We start from the raw sequence: 20,000 nt of genomic DNA, 5'->3' as shown, positions 1-20,000 counted from the left end.
TTGGGATTGAGCAGCGAGGGAGTTGCTATCACTTTTATTTACAGTGCTTAGTTTACTAGGGTGTGGTTAATTATTTCCATTATATTTACATAATAATATGTTATTACATAGTATGTCTGCATTATAGTATTAGTTTGACATTCAACTTCTACTTTTTATATTACAAATATAATTATTAGTTTCTTCGTCTATCGTGTTTGGGTGAGGCTTGTTTTGGCGATGACCTTGACCCTGTCTCCTGTCCCCGGGCCGGTGAGAGGGTAGGGACCTATATCCTTCTGTTGTTGTCATGTCCCAATATGTATTGCATTGTATTTTATTCTGGTGTTGTCTATCAGTTCTTGTAACGATGGTTTCTTGACATGCTTTTACCTATCTTTATTATATATATAAAAATGGATGTATGTATGTGTGTGTGTATATGTGTGTATGTTCCAGCATAACTCTGAAATGCATTCAGCAATTTCAACCAAACTTGGTATGCATATGACTTACTATCGGGAAAAGAATACTGCGAAGGTAAGACATCACTAGCGCCAAAAGGCACCAAAGGGGGTCGGGGCGGGGGGGTGGGAAGGGCTTCCCTGAAACAGGACTGGTTCTGCCTGTAGACTTGGTAACTAAATAAACTTTACGTGTTTATCATACCTCATTTCAATATACATATGACTTACTATTTGGAAAAGAACATTGTTGGGGTAAAACATCACTGGCACCAAAACGGGTAGGGGGTGGGAAGGGGTGACGTAAAAATAGCCGAAAACGACAGATATTGGCGTATAATCCATAGTTTTCGAGGTCACTGAGATGAATAGTGACACTCCCGATGCCTTTTAAGTCCAAGTTCAGCCCTTATAGGAAGGGAGGGTGAGAAGGGTGAAACACAAAATGTCAAAGCTGACTGATATTAGTGTCTAATCCATAGTTTTCAAGGTCGCTGAGATGAATAGTGACACTCCCAAAGCTCTTTAAGTCCAAGTTCAGCCCTGATAGGAATTGGGGGTGAGAAGGGGTGAAATATGAAATGTCAAAAATGTTGGGCAATGTAATTGAAGCAACTATCTTAACAGGAAAGGGAGAAAGTGAGAGAGTACAAGGGGTGTTAGGGAGGAGAGAGAGAGAATGTTTATCAGTTGTCATTCAGAGTTTTCCTGGGCAGCGCCGGGTTGGCCAGCCAGTATAAATATATATATATATTATATATATAATATACAGTATATATATAATGTACATATATATACGTATATATGAATATGTATATCTATAATGTATATATAAATATATATGTATAAACATTAAGCTTCTAATTTCATATAATATCCAATTCGCTCTATCTCGGAAATAATACCGAAGTGGAATTATAACTGATAAGTGATAGTCACTTGATGGAATCGACCCACCGACGATAGCTATCTCTGAATAAATTGACGAGTGCTCTACCAACTGGACTAGGTCGAGTCCACCAGGTGACTGTCACTTGTCAATTATGATTCCCTTGCGGTATTACTTCCGAGGTGGAGCGAATTGGATATCAAAAGAAATTTGTAGTCTAACATTTGTGTATAAAAAATGCCACGGTGATGTGATAAAAATTCGTATGTATATATTATATATATATATATATATATATATATATATATATATATGTGCATGTGTGTGTGTATATATATATATATATATATATATATATATATATATATATATATATATATATATATATATACATACACACACAAAATTATATATATGCATTTGTGTGTGTGTGTGGGTGTCATTATATATGTGTTTTATTCCCTTATAAGCACGCGACCTTTTATACTAAAAAATATTAGTCCATTTAAACCACTTAATAATGAATTTACTTTACCCTCAGAATAACTTACAAAAAAAAGGGGAATTAGAACTGCTAATTGCATCTGCCCCGGCCAGGATTCGAATTTGTGCCGTATGGTTTAGTTTGTGATGGTCAGTAAAAGAAAACTATTGAAATGGCGTTTTGTCTGTCCGTCCGCCCTCAGATCTTGAAAACTGTTGAGGCTAGAGGGCTGCAAATTGGTATGCTGATCATCCACCCTCCAATCATCAAACATATCAAATTGCAGCCCTCTAGCCTTCGTATATTTTATTTTATTTAAGGTTAAAGTTAGCCATGATCGTGCGTCTGGCACCGCTGTAGGTGTCAACAATACAGACCACCACCGGGCTGTGGCTGAGAGCTTCATACAGCATTATACGCTGTACAGAAAACTCGATTGCTTAGAAAAAAAGTTCATAAGTAAAAGGAGAAAATGTGGAAACCCCTTTTAATCCACATGATTTTAAGTTTTAATTGACTCATGGCTATTGTGAGTTTCTTAATGAGTCCCTCCAGGCAATAGGATGTAACCTTACTAATTCACTTATAAATTCAACTGACGAAATATTTTGACTGATGTATGGCAGAGGAAAGCATCCTAACCTTGGTAGTGAAATATCCTATAAGAGCGTCATGTAATGACATCAACATCTTGCATTTATATTGGCATTTTAAATGTGTGAATACTTCCTCTGAGTTGCTGACATTTTCCAAATTAAACCAAACTTCACCCTCCTTCTCTCTCTCTCTCTCTCTCTCTCTCTCTCTCTCTCTCTCTCTCTCTCTCTCTCTCTCTCTCTCTCTCTCTCTCTCTCTCTCTCTCTCTATTTCAATGTTTCGAACATGTACGTTATATATATTAGACTCACCGGAAGGTCTTTGTGTCCAGAAATTACACTATGGTAGGTCATCATACTGAATGACTTCGGAACCGGAAACAATAAATTGTTGATCAGGTTCCTCGTTGAAAATTGGGCTTCTTCTCATTTACCACAAATACTTTTACTCTTTCTCACTAAAACTAGAAGACCTGTCCATTTTCTTTCTATCAGGTGATTCCACAGTTCTTAGGAGTGGATTTAGTCTACTCTCTTGCCATGATTTGACATGGGGTGAATTAACTAAAAATACAAGAGTTGGGATATAATATACTTTCAACGCGTGAAATGAATTTCAGATTATTAAATTATATTGAAAAAGGTGCGCATGTGTACGACTGCCTTTTATTAAAAATGGATTTTATCAGGGTCGGCATCGCTGATTGTGGTAACTGGGTTTTTTTTTTATAATGTAATCTACGACTCTGAAATTTACTTGACACATTCATAATAAGCTACTTTATGTTTCATTGCTGAATTCACCAAACAAACGCTACCTCCACTGTATATATAAAATATATATATATATATATATATATATATATATATATATATATATATATATATATATATATATATATATATATATATATATATACTATGTACATATACATGTATATAAATGCATGTATTGTGTGTTTATATATATATATATATATATATATATATATACATTAACCTACACATAATTACCTGTCATATTTTTTATCCCAAAATTTGAAATTGGTTGATACCTCATTTTGGCGACCGTGAAATGAATTTTTTTTTCTAGTCGACACTCTTGTGTGACAAGAATTCTTATGGAAGATGAAAAATATTGTAACCACCAGTACAGTCGATAGTTTATGTCCTTTTGCATTACAAATGCATTTAGATAAAGATGTTTTGTATATATCTCGTTCTTGAGTGAAATCTTTAGCAGTGTCAAATGAACACTTAGAACTAACTTACATTCACAGTAATGTACAGCAGATATGAAATTTTATGCCAAGTTTTTTGTGTTTTTATTTCGGATGAATTTTACTTTAGGCTAAGATGCTACGAGTTAAGTTCAACTTGTATTGAAAAGTTTCTCGCTCGAAAGATTCAAACAACTCTTACCATATACTATGGTATAATACATGTGTGGAACAGTAATTATTAGGTAATGTCAGTAACGTGTACCGTGCTAAAAGACATTGATAAAGAATATCCGATAGCATCTTAATAATTTATTTAGAAGGAAAAAGATAAGATTCCAATTCATCACTTAAGTCAGGGCAAACCCTGCAATTAAGGAAAATGAATGAATAACTTGTCCAGAATCCAATGTCAGCTGATGTCCAACTCCGAAGAAAATGTCTGGCCACCTGTCAAAGAGAAAGTGAAATGCCTTACATTCAAAATGATCCTTCATGGACGTTAAGTTAGTTTTCTACGAGGAAATATATATATATATATATATATATATATATATATATATATATATATATATATATATATATATATATATATATATACATTTTCACTGATAAAGAATCTGAGTCCATGACTGAGGACTTAAATAAATGATGAAGGAACCAAAATTAGCAGACAAATATTAATCGTAAATGTTACAAATCTGATAAGATACAGCGGTGCACAAAACGTCCTTCATTTTTCGCTGATAAACCGAAATGATAAACAGCGGGTCTAAAAATCATGCAGCAATATCGTAATGACCAAAATAAGTATTTGAAAAATTTGAGCTAGGGAAAATGAAAATGATTGTTGTTTAAAACTTACGTACTATCAATCCTTTTAGCCACCTTGATTGTAAGTACGCCAAAAGTTGAATGCGATTTCCGACAGGCAAACAAATGATGAAATCACAAGCCCTGAAAAAAAAAAGCAAAGTTTAAAAGATATTTTTAACCCCCGTTGTTCTTATAGTTTTGAGTAACCAAATGAATCCATCACACGTGTATATGACCTTAATATGTTGCTTCTAGAGTATATTTTTTCTAAAGGTGAAAGAAACAGTAAAATAACTTCATCAACAAATCTAATTTTTGAGTTGAAATTTACTTCTCTTAGTGGACGACTAAACAAAATAAACCTTGTGCTACTCCCATGGCAGAATTGACTAGCCCTTAAATATTCGACAAATATATTTCAATAAATCGGACATCTTCATGAAACGATTCTTAGAATTTCTCAAATACTTGAGTATTTCCTTTACATTTCAAATCTACACAGGTTTTCGTAGTATCTTTGGCAGAATATTTCTGACACATTGCAAAGTCATGTGATTTCCAAACTAAAAGTGAGTACATTCATGATGATGGAAGTACTTTAAACCCAGCTGCTAATCATTTCACAAAGTAGAAACCGAATGTATCATTTTTTGGCGAGTTATTAAACCATGTAAATGACCCCTTTTCGTGTCACAGACAAACTGCAATTTCTGCCTTTAATTAACGTAACGATCATCTATATCGTTACAAGAAATCACAGAACTTTCTGCGGTGTTTTCCAAATAAATTCCGATGCTATGCTACTTTGGCTCGTTATCTACGCGTCACCTACTCCGAGGTGCTAGTACTAAACATGGCGGAAGCTCCTTGGCACACCGTGTTCAGTACTAGCCGCTCGGGGATTAAAGTATCATATACACCCATTTCTATATTGTGTAGTCGACAAATTATATTAATAAACGACATCTTCGTGCTGCCGTCTACTTCACATTTACCATTCGGTGTTTAGTACTAGCACCTCGGAGTAGACGGCGCGCAGATAACAAGGCAACGTAGCACCTAAGTTTCATTCATTTTAATTTTTAGTTAGTTATCTTGCTTTTATGCTTTCGAGATAATAATATGGTTAATTATCTCTTATGGATCTTCCTCTTAACATCTAAACATTCTTGATATTACTGTTTGTGCTTTGATGTCATGAATGGCACGCCCGAGTTTCTTTGAATGCTATATACCAACATACCGGTCATTATAAAAATTTTTTTAGTCGTGATATTGCTTGATGCACAGAAACATGTAAGTTAATTATTGTTAGTCAAGTAAGCAGAGTCCCTTAAAAATGTAATCCAGAACTCAATATTAAAAGAGCTCATCTATTGACAAGTACTACCGAGAAGTCCATACTAGAAAAATTAATTATCTTGGGGACATATGACTAAACTGGGCAAGACTACCCAAATTAGTCTCGGAAATGGTAAGAAAAAAGGAGTGCTCGTGAACTAACTGCCAAACGATCTAGGAAAGATGGAAAACTCAGAATTACACGCTTTGGGAGTCAGTGGCGCCCTGACTTCATCCTTAAATTGTTTTTGCCAAATTTGCATGTGCATAAATAATAGGATGCCTATACTGCTAGTATAAAGGTAACTCACCTCCAGCTAACAGGAGGAATGAGCCTCCCAAGGAGTAGATGTTGAGAGGTACTATGCCACTTGGCTTGTCGTGTGTTGGTGACTGGAGACATTTGGTTGGAGAAGGGTAGTATTTATTCACGATTTGCGAATAGATGCCTCCTTCGTGTACGGCTCTTATGCTGAAAATAATCAGGTAAACTGTATTGAAGCCAGTTATAATCTAGTTTATAAATTATAGAAGATTCAAAAAGCCATTGAATTTTTATTTTCATTTGCAAGTCTCTTCACCTGTCCATAACAGTAAACGCACTATCATCAAAATAAGGCTTTTTGTCACTGCCAAACAAATTTTTGCTACTGATCTAATTACATATTTACCTCGCACTTAGAAAAAATCCTTTATTACAGTGATATTAAAGGTACTCATTTTAATACTGTGACGAAAATATTTGTTTGTGCAAGTTTACAGATACATATCACATGCCAGCACAAAATGGGGATCCAACAAATTTTTTTGTCACTAATTTTGACTATTTTTTCTCCGAAAAATTCTTTATGGACCAAACAAGAACTTATTTGATTCTGTGATGGATTCGACCGTGGCTGGGGCTGTGAATTCAGGATTCCTATCTTTGGTCGTCTTTAAAAGTTATTGACGAATTTCACTTGAGTTGTGAGGAAGTTTTGGACCAGGGGTGAATGCTGATGGAATTTTGAAATGAATTTAGGGCTGGATGCAGATTCAGACTGGATGTAGATTCTATTAAAATCCTTAGAAAGGGTGGGTTATGGGCCAAAGAACAGTAAACCATGCTTTAAAGCAAATCTAGATCCATTTGCAGATCTGGATTGGGAATCTTGATTTTTTTTTCACTGGAAGATACCGCAAGTAGCTATGAATTGATTACAGTTAATTTTTGCGGGTCGGGCTGCAGGTCAAGGAAAATTTTCAGAGATGTTGAGATGCATGAGGATTTTCACCTAGTACTATATATGATCCATATTTTCTCTATTAGACTTATATGAAATTCTGTGAAAAGGGTGGGCTACATCTCAAGGTAAAGCTCATTAGAATAAAGTAAAAAATGTAATTCCTAAATTTTCTAGAGTCAAATTTTCAAAAATCAAGGGAAGATTCTCAATAAAATTTTGTGAAGAGTTGGATAATTGACCAGGGAAGCCTGATAGGGTTTTGTGAGCATTATATCTTTGGGTGTAGATTAATTAGATACAAGAACATGGCCTGTTTTGAATTTTTTCAGAACTTTGTATAATGATGGAGTATGAGAGAATGAATATTTGAAATGATTTTGAGATGGTCAAATTCCGGATCTGAATGTTGGCCCAGATTTTTTTCATTGGGTATCAAGTATGTTTTGGAAGCAGTGCGGTATTGACCAAGGAAGAGTTATCATTATATTTTGAAATAAATGCAGATCTAAACATAAATGCAAGACTGTTATCCAGTTGGACGATATGTCATGAAATCGTTGATAAAGTCCAATACAACTGATTTGTGCGGCGCTAGGTACCATATAAAAGCTGGTTTAATTTGGAGGCAAATGTATATCAAAGATTTTAATGACTTTTCTTATAGCGTTGAACTGTGGTTAAAAAAATTGTTGTGTAGATTTTGAGAACGATGATGTAAATCGACCATTTTTGACACTTGAATCTTCTTAGGGACTATTTTATTTTTTATATATATAATCCCCTTTCTGTTCGGAACAGAAACAGTAATTTAATTTTAAAATTTTACGATTACTGAGGGTATTTTTATTTTTATGATTACTGAGGGTATAGGCCTATGCCTCTCTGTTACATTTTTATGATTACTGAGGTATTTTTCTGTTATGATTACTGAGGGTATAGGCCTATGCCCTCTCTCATTTTTATGATTACTGATACCTATTTTTATTTTATGATTACTGAGGGTATAGGCCTATGCCCTCTCTGTTACATACATTTTTATGATTACTGAGGGTATAGGCCTATGCCCCCCTCTCTGTTACCTTAACATTTCCTACATGAAAAATCTTTTGGGGCACTTGTGAGGAAAACGACTAATCTTTGCTCACCAAATACTTACATTCTATTGATTTTCTTGGAGTAAGGGGAACCTATCCGCAAAGCAAAGGCCAGCATGTCGAAAAACACTCTTTCCTTTGCGATGTACAGACGACATTTACCTGTTTGCCTGTAGAGAAAGTTATAACGTTAATTTCTCTTTCGTTTTCATAAAACACAGTTTGGATACCTCTTTGATGGCGCAGTTATTATCAGTTTTTAGTTTTCTGTAAAAGAAAACTATCGTGCCGGCTTTGTCTGTCCGTCCGCACTTAATTCTGTCGCCACTTTTATCTGTCGGCACTTTTTATGTCTGTCCTCAGATTTTAAAAACTACTGAGGCTAGAAGGCTGCAAATTGGTATGTTGATCATCCACCCTCCAATCATCAAACATACCAAATTGCAGCCCTTTAGCCTCTGTGGTTTTTATTTTATTTGAAGTTAAAGTTAGCCATACAGCATTATACCGAGACCCCCAAAAGATAGATCTATTTTCGGTGGCCTTGATTATACGCTATAGCGTGTTTAGATATAATTCTATGCTCAAATTAGTTCTTTATTACTCCATGTAAACGTCTGCATAGACATTCTTATAAGAATGCTGATATTCATAACTACAAAGTTTACTCTCGTAATCGCGTAACTGGTCTGAAATATAAAAAAAAAAAAAAATCCGTTATCTCTTATAGTACAGTCAATCACTGTAACATAAAGTTTCCTTTACCTGTAATCCCACATCATCACTTTTGTTGTTACGATTTTTGGACAGATAGCAGCGTATTTTCCTTCGGCCAACTCCGTCTTGTTGATGAAACAGTCTCTGATGAATCCTGAATTCCTCTCATATGCCAAACGTCTCGATTCGTCTTTGGATTCCTGTTTAATAAAAAAAAAAATCAAAGTAAAGGGAGCATGAGTCGAAGAGATAAGAAAGGAAATGTAGCCTGGAAACAATAAAATTACTATAAAGAGATGTTACAGTCTAGCTCTGCATAGAAAGCACCAGTACAGGATAGAAAAGTTAAGGAGAACTATTTGCAAAGAGTGTTCTCGTCTGCATTTGCAAATTTGATGAGGGTTGTCTATGGAGGACGCAAGGATCAGTATTTTGAACCGTAAATAGTTTAGCCACAAATCACCCTATGAAACAGTTCTGCTTCTCTCTATTGTTAGGTGACCAGAACAGAATTAACTCATAATTGGGAAGAGACAGTAATTGTGTTGCGTCTCAACTTGTAAGATTTTAACTTTTTAGCCTGAAGTATTATTTGTATTTTTTTTTATTTTACAAATCTGAGAAAGGGTGTTGATTTACAAACCTAAGAAAAGGGTGTAACTTTGAGGAAAAGTGTGGGAAATCTGAGAAAAGGTGTGTGGCTCCAGGGGAAACATTTATCCTTGAAGTGAGTGCTTAAATGCTACATTTATCCTTGAAATGAGTGCTTGAATATCTTCCCTAACATCAGTTGTCTTATGTGAGTACGTGGATATACCATAACTAGCATGAAAACTCTGTGCCAACTCCCTATTTACTGTCAGATCTATCAGCTGTTAGTTGAGAGGACCCTTGTTCTCCAAAATCTTTGCTTGGCATTCAGCCAAGCAAGTTTGAAATCGCCGTTTCTTCATTCCTAACAGGAGTGAGTTAAATGCTTAAGTTTATCCACTGCCATTCTCTCTACATAACAAGGACATGCCAGAGCACTTTCGTCTTTTTATCTGCTTCCCCTCTGACAGAAACATTAGTACAGTATTTTTAATTTTGTCAATTCTCATTACTCAGAATGTCCTACAATTAGTTTTAATAGGATCCAATTTTTTTTCGTAATTATTGGCTTCAATCGTCCTTTCATTCATACTGATTATTTATCCCTTACTCTTTCTAGCCAACCGTCAGGTTGGCTGTAGACCAGGGGCATAAAGTGTCTCAGAAATGGCCGAAAGTTTTCTTAGAACAGGGGAATAAAGGCCCATCCCAGCCATGTCAAGGCACAATACCGTTAGCTTAAATTAGGTTAAGAGAAGGTCTTTGAGGAGGTATTAAAATTCTGAGCAAATTTTAATAAAGAAGACATACTTATAATTCCCCCACCCCTTCCCCCGTCTGCAGTGGCTCCTTACTCACATGATCTCAACTGATAATTCTTTTTTGGAAAATATGCCTTGCCTGCAATATCTTGGTAGAGTGCGTATTTAGTAAGAGTTTCCATGGAATGTCTTTCTGATGGACGAGGTCGTCAATCGAGTCGATATGAATGATGACTTTTGGGAGGGTCAACATGGCCACCAGGATCCCGCTATAGGCCGCGATTAGGATTATCGTTGCCAGGAGCCATGCTGCTGCAAGGGTCCGACCTCCATGTTTGTTGGGTAACCAGAGTGATCCTGCGTTATGAGAAATATGATTGTTTTTTTCCTTTCGAAGAAAATGCTTAGGGTCGTTATTTTATAACATTATTATGACACAACTTCCGTATCATACTGATGGCAGGAAAGAACAGAGTATTTCTATATACCATAGATATGTTTGATCCCACTTTCTAAAATGTTTGTTATTCTGACTTTTATTCATATAACGTTGGCAAGAGCAACAATGGGCTCTCGCTTTATTACTGCCCATAGAAGCCAGAAACATCACATGTTTATTATGTAAAGACACTAAGAATCTGTTAATGGGAAAAAACCGGATCAGTATACTCATCCGGATCCATCTCAAAATGTAATCAGTTTATCCATAAACGCGACTCCACAAAAATTCATTCAAATTTGTTAAATGAACTGCAAAGCTTATACGCCAAATTAATAAATATCCAATAGAATAATGAGGATTCTTTGATGTCTTAAATCATTGCTTCCTCAGAACTCATCTCTCCACTAAAGTATGCCCTCTTCCATGGTAGAATTTGCATGTATTTGAAAAACTGATGGGGTTTTTTGAATATACATAACTAAAAAATGAGAAGTTCACATTAGCACCTACAACTTAAAAATGAAGTATGGTACTAAGCTGAAAGGTTACAAAGTTAAAAATTTTACTTGCTTATCGGGAAAATCAAATCTGATGGGATTATTTTTATAAAAGCTTATTTTAATACACTTCAGCACCTAGGTCTTGCAAACGAATTGAGGCACGTATCTAAAAGACTGAAAGGTTAAAATTTTACTTGTTCATCACGAAAAAATAATCTAGAATCATATTTAATACTATTGTAGGAGGTGGTAGGCGTAAAATAAGTCTCATAAGATACAGCTTCCTACAGGTTTGTTATTTGATGCTGTTTTGTTCGTTGTCTGTTGCCAAGGGATTTTTGGGAGGGTGGTCCTTTTTTGGGGGGGAGGATTATCAAACCTGGCGGAGGTCTGAGATTTTATAACTATCTTGTTTTCCTGTGCAACCGGCACATAACCGCTTTCATGTGCTCTCTCCTCTCATCAGAGCATCTGATACTCTTATCACTGAACAGTCTGAGTTTTAGATTTCTTACCTTCTGTGGTGATGGTTTGCAAGACAAACATGAAGGCCTTGGTGAAAACGTCATTCGTTTGAAGTTGTTCGAGTTTGTTATAGATGGTTTCAAAGGTCATCAACAGTAGCGCCATTAGCAAGAAGCTGCAAATGATCAGAAGCCATACCTGAAATTGTGTAAACATCAGTGTAACTGGATTCATCACCGATATTTCGAATAAACAGGACATTCCCCGTTTTTCTCTTCTCCATGACTAAATAAATGTCATTTTTGGATAAAGCCATAGACAGAATAAATTACTCTAGGATGCCTACCCGGCATAGTATAATCAACTCTTGTATACTACATACTACATAGTTTCTATGGTCTTCTTTTAACGTGCTTGTTTTTCCCATTTGTATGGGGTAAGCACGATGCCTTCCTTTTGAAGGACTTTGATTTGGCTTTGGGGTAGACTGTAGTCTCGATCGGCTGCCCTGCCTGTCATCTCTTAGACACCGGTAGCGTATATGTACATGTATTGGACCAGTCACCAGCGCCCTTTCTCCCAGCAGCGAGGAGTCGTTGCGCGGTTAGGTCGACAGTCGAGACGTGTGAGGTGTCTGTTATGTTTTTTAGAAGATGTTGGAGTGGCTTTGTTTGTGTTTGTATTAGTCTGTAACACCCATTTGCTTTAAGCAAACCTATCGTAGGCGTAAACCTGGTACTGGTGTATTCGAGAAAGGAGTCGGAATGATGATTTGAAGTTTTTAAGTAAGCTTTATCGAAGATTACCAAGCAATGTTTTCTCCCTGCGAGTAAAATAATCTATAACAAAAATGGAATTTCAAGGTAGCTTCCCCTATTCCTATGATATATGTATAATATATATACATATGAATTATAATATATATATATATATATATATATATATATATATATATATATTTATATTAGTAATATATATACATGCCCTCTTAACACTTATATATATCTAATTCTTTGCGCATTTTTGGATATGCTTGTCACTACAAAACCTTAAGATCCAAGTGCAAGAAATATGAAGAAATTATGATGTCTGGTAGTGGGTTCGTTTCCCAATTCCGGACATCATAATCTTATTCATATTTCTTGCACAAGATCTAAAAAGGCTTTGTAAGTGACAAGTGGCTATTGCAAAACATAGTATCAGTTCGAAAGTTAAGAGTAGACATAGTATATATTATAATATACATAGTATCTGGTAGAAATATGACCATATAGATATCTTCATATATATATATATATATATATATATATATATATATATATATATATATATATATATATATTATATATATATATATATATATATATATATATATATATATATATATATATATATATATATATATATATATATGGGTGTGGGGTGTGTTGCGTGAGTCTGTCTGTCTGTCCGTCTGTGTCTGTGTATCTGGCAATTAAATTAAAGAATAAATTTCACCCTTAAGTGGCGTGAACCCACATCCAAAATACCATTCGTAACAAGCTTCGGGGCACGTAGGCAAACACAGCAAATATTAACTTCTCAAAATGAAATTTCCTGGTCACGTGTCTTACCTTCCATGGAAAAGGCTTCAGGAATCCCCCAAGGTCGTCCTTCAGCTTCGGCCTAGGCGTGACGATGATTTCATTGTCGTAGACGATGGGAGACGTGAACTCCACTGCCAGGTTTCGGTCGGGATTCATGCTAAAGGGGCCGACAGAAAACTCCACCTCCTGGCAAATGAAAATAGATTGTAACAGAGACACTTAGTGATAAGTGAATCCGCATTCGTGGGCATATACTGCTATTATGTATTTATGCACATATGAAAATATACTGTAGGTGTTCATCTAGTCTAAATAAAGGGCAAAATTTATGTATGTATGTAGGTATGCCTTCACGTGGTACTGTGTACGTATATGCATATATATATATATATATATATATATATATATATATATATATATATATATATATATATATATATATATATATATATATATATATATATATATATATATATATATATATATATATATATATATATATATATATATATATATATATATATATATGTATATTTATATATATATGTATATATATATATATATATATATATATATATATATATATATATATATATATATATATATATATATATATACTCATGATCATCAAAAGAGTTATCTCCAGCTTTCCCTGAAGCCCGTGTTTTTTGGCGAGTGCTAATTTGTTACATTTATTGTAAATTCTTATTTCTATATAAATTTATCCATCTACAATGCATGTTTAGCATCAATAAATAGGAAACTCAATTTTCACTGATCGATACTTGATAAAGGATAAACCGATACTAATAACTATATAGTACACAGACCAAAGGTTCAAACACCTGATAATTGAGAAGTAGGCATACGCCTCCCTCAACCCCATATTTTATTACATTAGGTTAGGGGAAATGATCCCCGCGCGCGGATGGCTAATGAATTCATAGTGTTGTATAATTTTTTTTTTTTTTTGTATTCCACTCCGCGTTTGTGATGTTTAAAACCATCACGGTGAGTGGTTATCAATACTTAGAGAGAGAGATGAGGAAAAACGAAAGCATAGAAATTATCATAGGCTTGTTTTATGCCTCAAAAATTAGGCCATGAAACACGAGACATCACATTTAATAATAGCAGTCTAGAAGATGACAGTGATTCGTATGATGAGGGTGATGAAGATGGCATTGCAGGTTATAATAAGGAAAGTGTATGTGTAAATAAAGATGTTGGTGGTGAGGACATACCTTTGGTCAAGCCTCCACAATTGTGGATGGAATAGTAATTTTTGCTAGACATTTCCATTATGCTTTCTTGTAATGGTTACCAAAATAGCAAAATATTAAAATGGAGAGCGAATTAAAAAAATCGATAAATACCCATAAATGGATCTAGCATTTCCAGTATTTTACCAAAACATGTTAACATAATTTCATAAATATCTCATCTAAAAAAATACTTTCCTTTACCTTGTTATGATAACTGAAACTAACGCAAAAACATTCAGTGAGAAACACTGTTTTTTTAATATATAAAATTTGCAGCTTTTACGTTAACTGTGTTATAAATTTTTTTTTACTGTCAGTATAATAATTGTTGTTTCAACTTTAGTTTGAACTGCTGTTTATGATTTATTGCAGACTGATGATGTGCAAAGGATAGCACGAAACGTTTCTTAATAAAGAAACTTGAAGATTTCTTGCCTAGATATATATATATATATATATATATATATATATATATATATATATATATATATATGTGTGTGTGTGTGTGTGTGTGTGTGTGTGTGTGTGTATACACTGCGTATGTGAGTGGTTTCAGGAGCTTAGTTCATGATAAGAGTGGTATTTAACGCCCATAAACTGCATGCCTTCCTTAAACTCAATTATTCCCTTATTCCATTGATTGGGGAAAGGTCAACAGATGGTCGAATGTAATCACTGAATGACCTTACCGATCTATTGACCATGCCAATCATTCCAGTCCAGGTCCCATCTGGTCTTTGTAAACCCCACTGTTGGTCTGGAGGGAGCAGAACCTTATAGCTGAAAAAAAATAGACAGAGGAGTAGAATCTTATAGCTGAAAAAATTGACAGAGGAGTAGAACCTTATAGCTGAAAAAATAGACAGAGGAGTAAAACCTTACAGCTGAAAAAATAGACAGAGGAGTAGAACCTTACAGCTGAAAAAATAGACAGAGGAGTAGACCCTTATGGCTGAAAAAATAGACAGAGGAGTAGAACCTTATAGCTGAAAATAGACAGAGTAGAATCTTATAACTGATAAAAATAGACAGGAGTTTAACCTTATAGCAGAAAAAATAGACAGAGTAGTAGAACCTTACGGCTGGGAAAATAGACAGAGGAGTAGAACCTTATAGCTGAAAAAAATAGACAGAAGAATAGAACCTTATAGTTGAAAAACATAAAGTAGTACCTTATGGCTGAAAAATTAATAGGCAGAGGAGTAGAACCTTATAGCTGAAAAAAATAAAAGAGGAGCAGAACCTTATAGCTGAAAAAATAACAGAGGAGTAGAACCTTATGGCTGAAAAATAAATAGACAGAGTAGAACCTTATAGCTGAAAAAATAGACAGAGGAGTAGAACCTTATAGCTGAAAAAATAGACAGAGGAGTAGAACCTTATAGCTGAAAAAATAGACAGAGGAAGTAGAACCTTATGTCCGAAAAATAGACAGAAGGGTAGAACCTTATAGCTGAAAAATAGACAGAGAAGTAGAAGCTTAAAAAAATAGACAGAGGAGTAGAACCTTATAGCTGAAAAAATAGACAGAGGAGTAGAACCTTATGGTTGAAAAATACAGAGGAGTAGAACCTTTTAGCTGAAAAAAATAGACAGAGGAGTAGAACCTTATAGCTGAAAACAATAGCTTTATAGACTTATAGTTAAAATGTGAAAAAACTGGTAAAAGTTACACTTTAAGCAACGAACCAAGCAGGTTTAGGTATGTGTATGTGTTTGTGCGTTTGTTAGTGAGTTTTTTTGTCTCGGTTTGTGAAAGTGCATGTCTTAATATGATCAATACTTCTCTCCATAATTCTACATAACTTGACAGTAAATGTATAGAATCATGTGCTTTCGTGTGCCGAATGATTTTGCTTAAATTTTCTTATGTTACATAAAAATTGGAATACATTTCACAATTGTGAAACATTTGATTTATAAATCTGGGTATATTAGATATTTAACTGAAGGCTACTAATATTCAAAAGAATGATCAGCCACTTATTTGATATATAAATATATTTACAGCATATTCAACTGGTACTTATTTCAAATCCAATATATTCTACAGTTTATTATCGGCTACTTGAAAACCAGAAGTTTCACATTATGCAATATCTCGTACCTACTTGAATTTCTGACTTACTCCACAGAATAATATATTTAATGGTATCATATTAGCTACTGTAAAATATAATTCATATTGCAATGTAAGCAACTTAACTGAAATCTAAATGAGCTCCACTATACGATTTTAACTACTTATTTTAAATCCACATATTTTTATCAAAACAATATCACGTGCGTATTTAGAAACCAAATATTTTTAACAATATCATCTGCTTAATTGAAACATAATATGTTACTTGAGATCGTTTAATAGTTAACAGTATATTATCACTTGCACATTTGAATTCCAGAGGTTCTTCAGAGTACTGAGCTACCTACTGGCCTGAAATCCTATATGTTAGTATCAACATTGTCATATCGGCTACTTACTTGAAATTCACATATTTTGCCAAAATATTCAGGTATTCGCCTGTAATTTCTCCCACGTCTATCGTACCATTGTCGAATATTTTGGACACCTTTTATTCAGGAATCATCGTCGACGACGTGTTGGTAAAAGTGAGGGAATGCACAGAACAATTAATACAAATTATATACTGTATATTGTACACACACACACACACACACACACACACACATATATATATATATATATATATATATATATATATATATATATATATATATATATATACATATATATATATATGTATATATTATATATGTATATATTATATATATATATATATATATATATATATATATATATATATATATATATATATATGCAATCTAGTTATATTATTCTTAGAGTATGTAGCTTAGTACTGTAGGTGTAGACACTTTCTGTGAAGCTATGATGAGTAGCTTCCAAAAGGTGCTCTTCCTGTGTGGAAGCAGAAAAGATGGAGGGGTGTGGGGTTTGCAACTTCACCATTTGTAGTAAAAAATGATGCAGCATTTAGAGTACCTACTTCCAGTAGGATACTCTTCACATGGTGGAAACTTTAATACCTTTACTATTTTAGTTTACTGAAGATTTTTGTAAATAATAATAATAATAATAATAATAATAATAATAATAATAATAATAATAATAATAATAATAATAATAATAATTGTTATTATTATTATTATAAATAATTATGATTGTTGTTATTGTTATTATTATTATTGCGGTTGTTGTTGGTGTTGCCGTTTTTGCTATACTTGTTATTATTAATACTCTACAAACATTCATATAGTAAAATACTAATAGACTAGAGAAAGACAAGAAATATCTATTGAAAATGAAAAGAAATTAATTTGGGTATTTCAAATATCTTAGACATCCTACATGAGTTTCGAAAATTAAAGTACAAGGAGGATATAACTTGGTGTCTGACCACAATGTGTACAGTATGCCACTCAATCAAAAAGCTGGCGGTTATTACGCAATTTTATGCAATCGAGAAGTTTAAATGGTGATATAATGTTATCTTTAAATGATGATACAATGTTATCAACTTTAAATGATGATACAATGTTATCAACTTTAAATGATGATACAATGCATTATCATCTTTAAATGATGATATAATGTTATCATCTTTAAATGATGATACACTGTTATCAGTTTAAATGATGATACAATGTTATCAACTTTAAATAATGATGCAGCATTATCATCTTTAAATGATGATACAATGTTATCAACTTTAAATGATGATGCAGCATTATCATCTTTAAATGATGATACAATGTTATCATCTTTAAATGATGATGCAGCATTATCATCTTTAAATGATGATACAACGTCATCCTCTTTAAATGATGATACACTGTTATCAGTTTAAATGATGATACAATGTTATCAACTTTAAATGATGATGCAGCATTATCATCTTTAAATGATGATACAATATTATCATCTTTAAATGATGATATAATGTTATCATCTTTAAATGATGACACACTGTTATCAGTTTAAACGATGACACAATGTTATCAACTTTAAACGATAATACAGCATTATCATCTGACTGTCATACGTACTATAAGTGCAGCAACTTTCAGTGTAGGTTTATGTTCTTTCATGTCTTGGCCTACCGATGAACCACCTGTTCAATAAAAAGAAATATATGTCAGAAACTTTTTGAGGCTGAACTACTCTCAGAATATGAGAGTAATGTCACGACTCAACAATATTTTCATAAGCTGCACAACATAAATCTCAATTTTATAAGTAATATTTCTCCTTTTTTTTATGGATTCTGAAAAAATCCTGATTCAAAAGTGCAGATTGATAAAACGAACTGAAGAGGTAGGAAGATAAATTATATGGACAGTGACAAGCGGATACGAAAATGTATGGAGTTATGCAAACATCATAGAACTCCCTTTCCAAAAAACATTTATGCAACGGAGTACTTGACTCTCTCTCTCTCTCTCTCTCTCTCTCTCTCTCTCTCTCTCTCTGAAAATTAAGTGGTATTCCTCCTTTTGTTTGCACTGACTTAGTAATCTTCAAACTGAAGTGTTAACAAGCTAAAGATGCAATTACGTAGTTTAACGAAAATAAAAACATGTAACTATTACTTTAGAATTTTCTCTACTCTTAATGAAAATATTTTGCCATTTAATGGAATAGATAATTCGTGAGCTTCAAAAGCAGAAAAGACAGGTATTTACTGCCTCGTTACTATGGCTCGGTTAAAGCGTCCAGCCTCGACTAATTTATCTAGTCCGTCAGCCTCACCTCCGCGAGAGCAGTCGGCTGCTACCTGGCGACTGGATCAAGATGACGTCACACTCCCGTATTTATAAGCCCTCATGAGCTATAAGAAGATTTCCCTTGAACTATTGATGTGATCTAATATTCAATTATCCCCTTTTTCCTTTTTTTTTTTTTTTGTCTTTTTTCTCTGTGGTTGCGGAGATATTCCTTTTCTTGTTATCCTTTCTTTTTCTTCTTTTTTTTTTTTCTGTAGGTGATAGCTGGTTCCTTGGTCCAATCAGAGCGCCTTCGAGCTCCAAAAGAAATTGGACTGTCGGAAACCCACCTGCATGATTGACTTGAAAACCCTGGTGCAATACATTGAATATCAGCTGCGCATACAGAATTCGCTGTTCTCCTGTACACTGCGACAAACTTACTCTTTAGATGGGCCATTCAATTTGCATGTGAGCGCTTCAGGTGATATTGCAGACCAACCCGCCAAACAAAACATACGCTGATGAATATTGCCCTTTCACTTGACTTTCATTTCAGTGGTTAGTTACAAGATAGGTAAGATAATCTCTCAACTCTCCTTAAGTAATTACGTCTTCAGCCATTGACACCACAATCCACTGAAATATTATAAAAGATATGCTGTGATTCAGCTGCAAGCCAATTTTTTTCAAGAGACTTGTAAAATTTCTTGAAGATTACAATAGTAATCGAATGTTTTTACTGACAGCTCAAATTTAAGATCAAAATTAACAATTTTCTATATTAGCGGTTATTATTTGTCCTTTAAACCATGTCATTA

The 20,000-nt window shown here is 33.9% G+C and overlaps 1 long non-coding RNA gene across 1 annotated transcript in view; it reads left to right on the top strand.

Moving 5' to 3' along the window:
* The window catches only part of LOC136848477 (uncharacterized), a 39,730-nt gene that overhangs the window by 12,447 nt on the left and 7,283 nt on the right, over nt 1–20,000 (top strand). The window lies entirely within an intron of this gene.

Source organism: Macrobrachium rosenbergii, chromosome 19, assembly GCF_040412425.1.
Source record: "Macrobrachium rosenbergii isolate ZJJX-2024 chromosome 19, ASM4041242v1, whole genome shotgun sequence".
Taxonomy (NCBI): domain Eukaryota; kingdom Metazoa; phylum Arthropoda; class Malacostraca; order Decapoda; family Palaemonidae; genus Macrobrachium; species Macrobrachium rosenbergii.
This window is presented reverse-complemented; position numbering and strand designations above follow the sequence as displayed.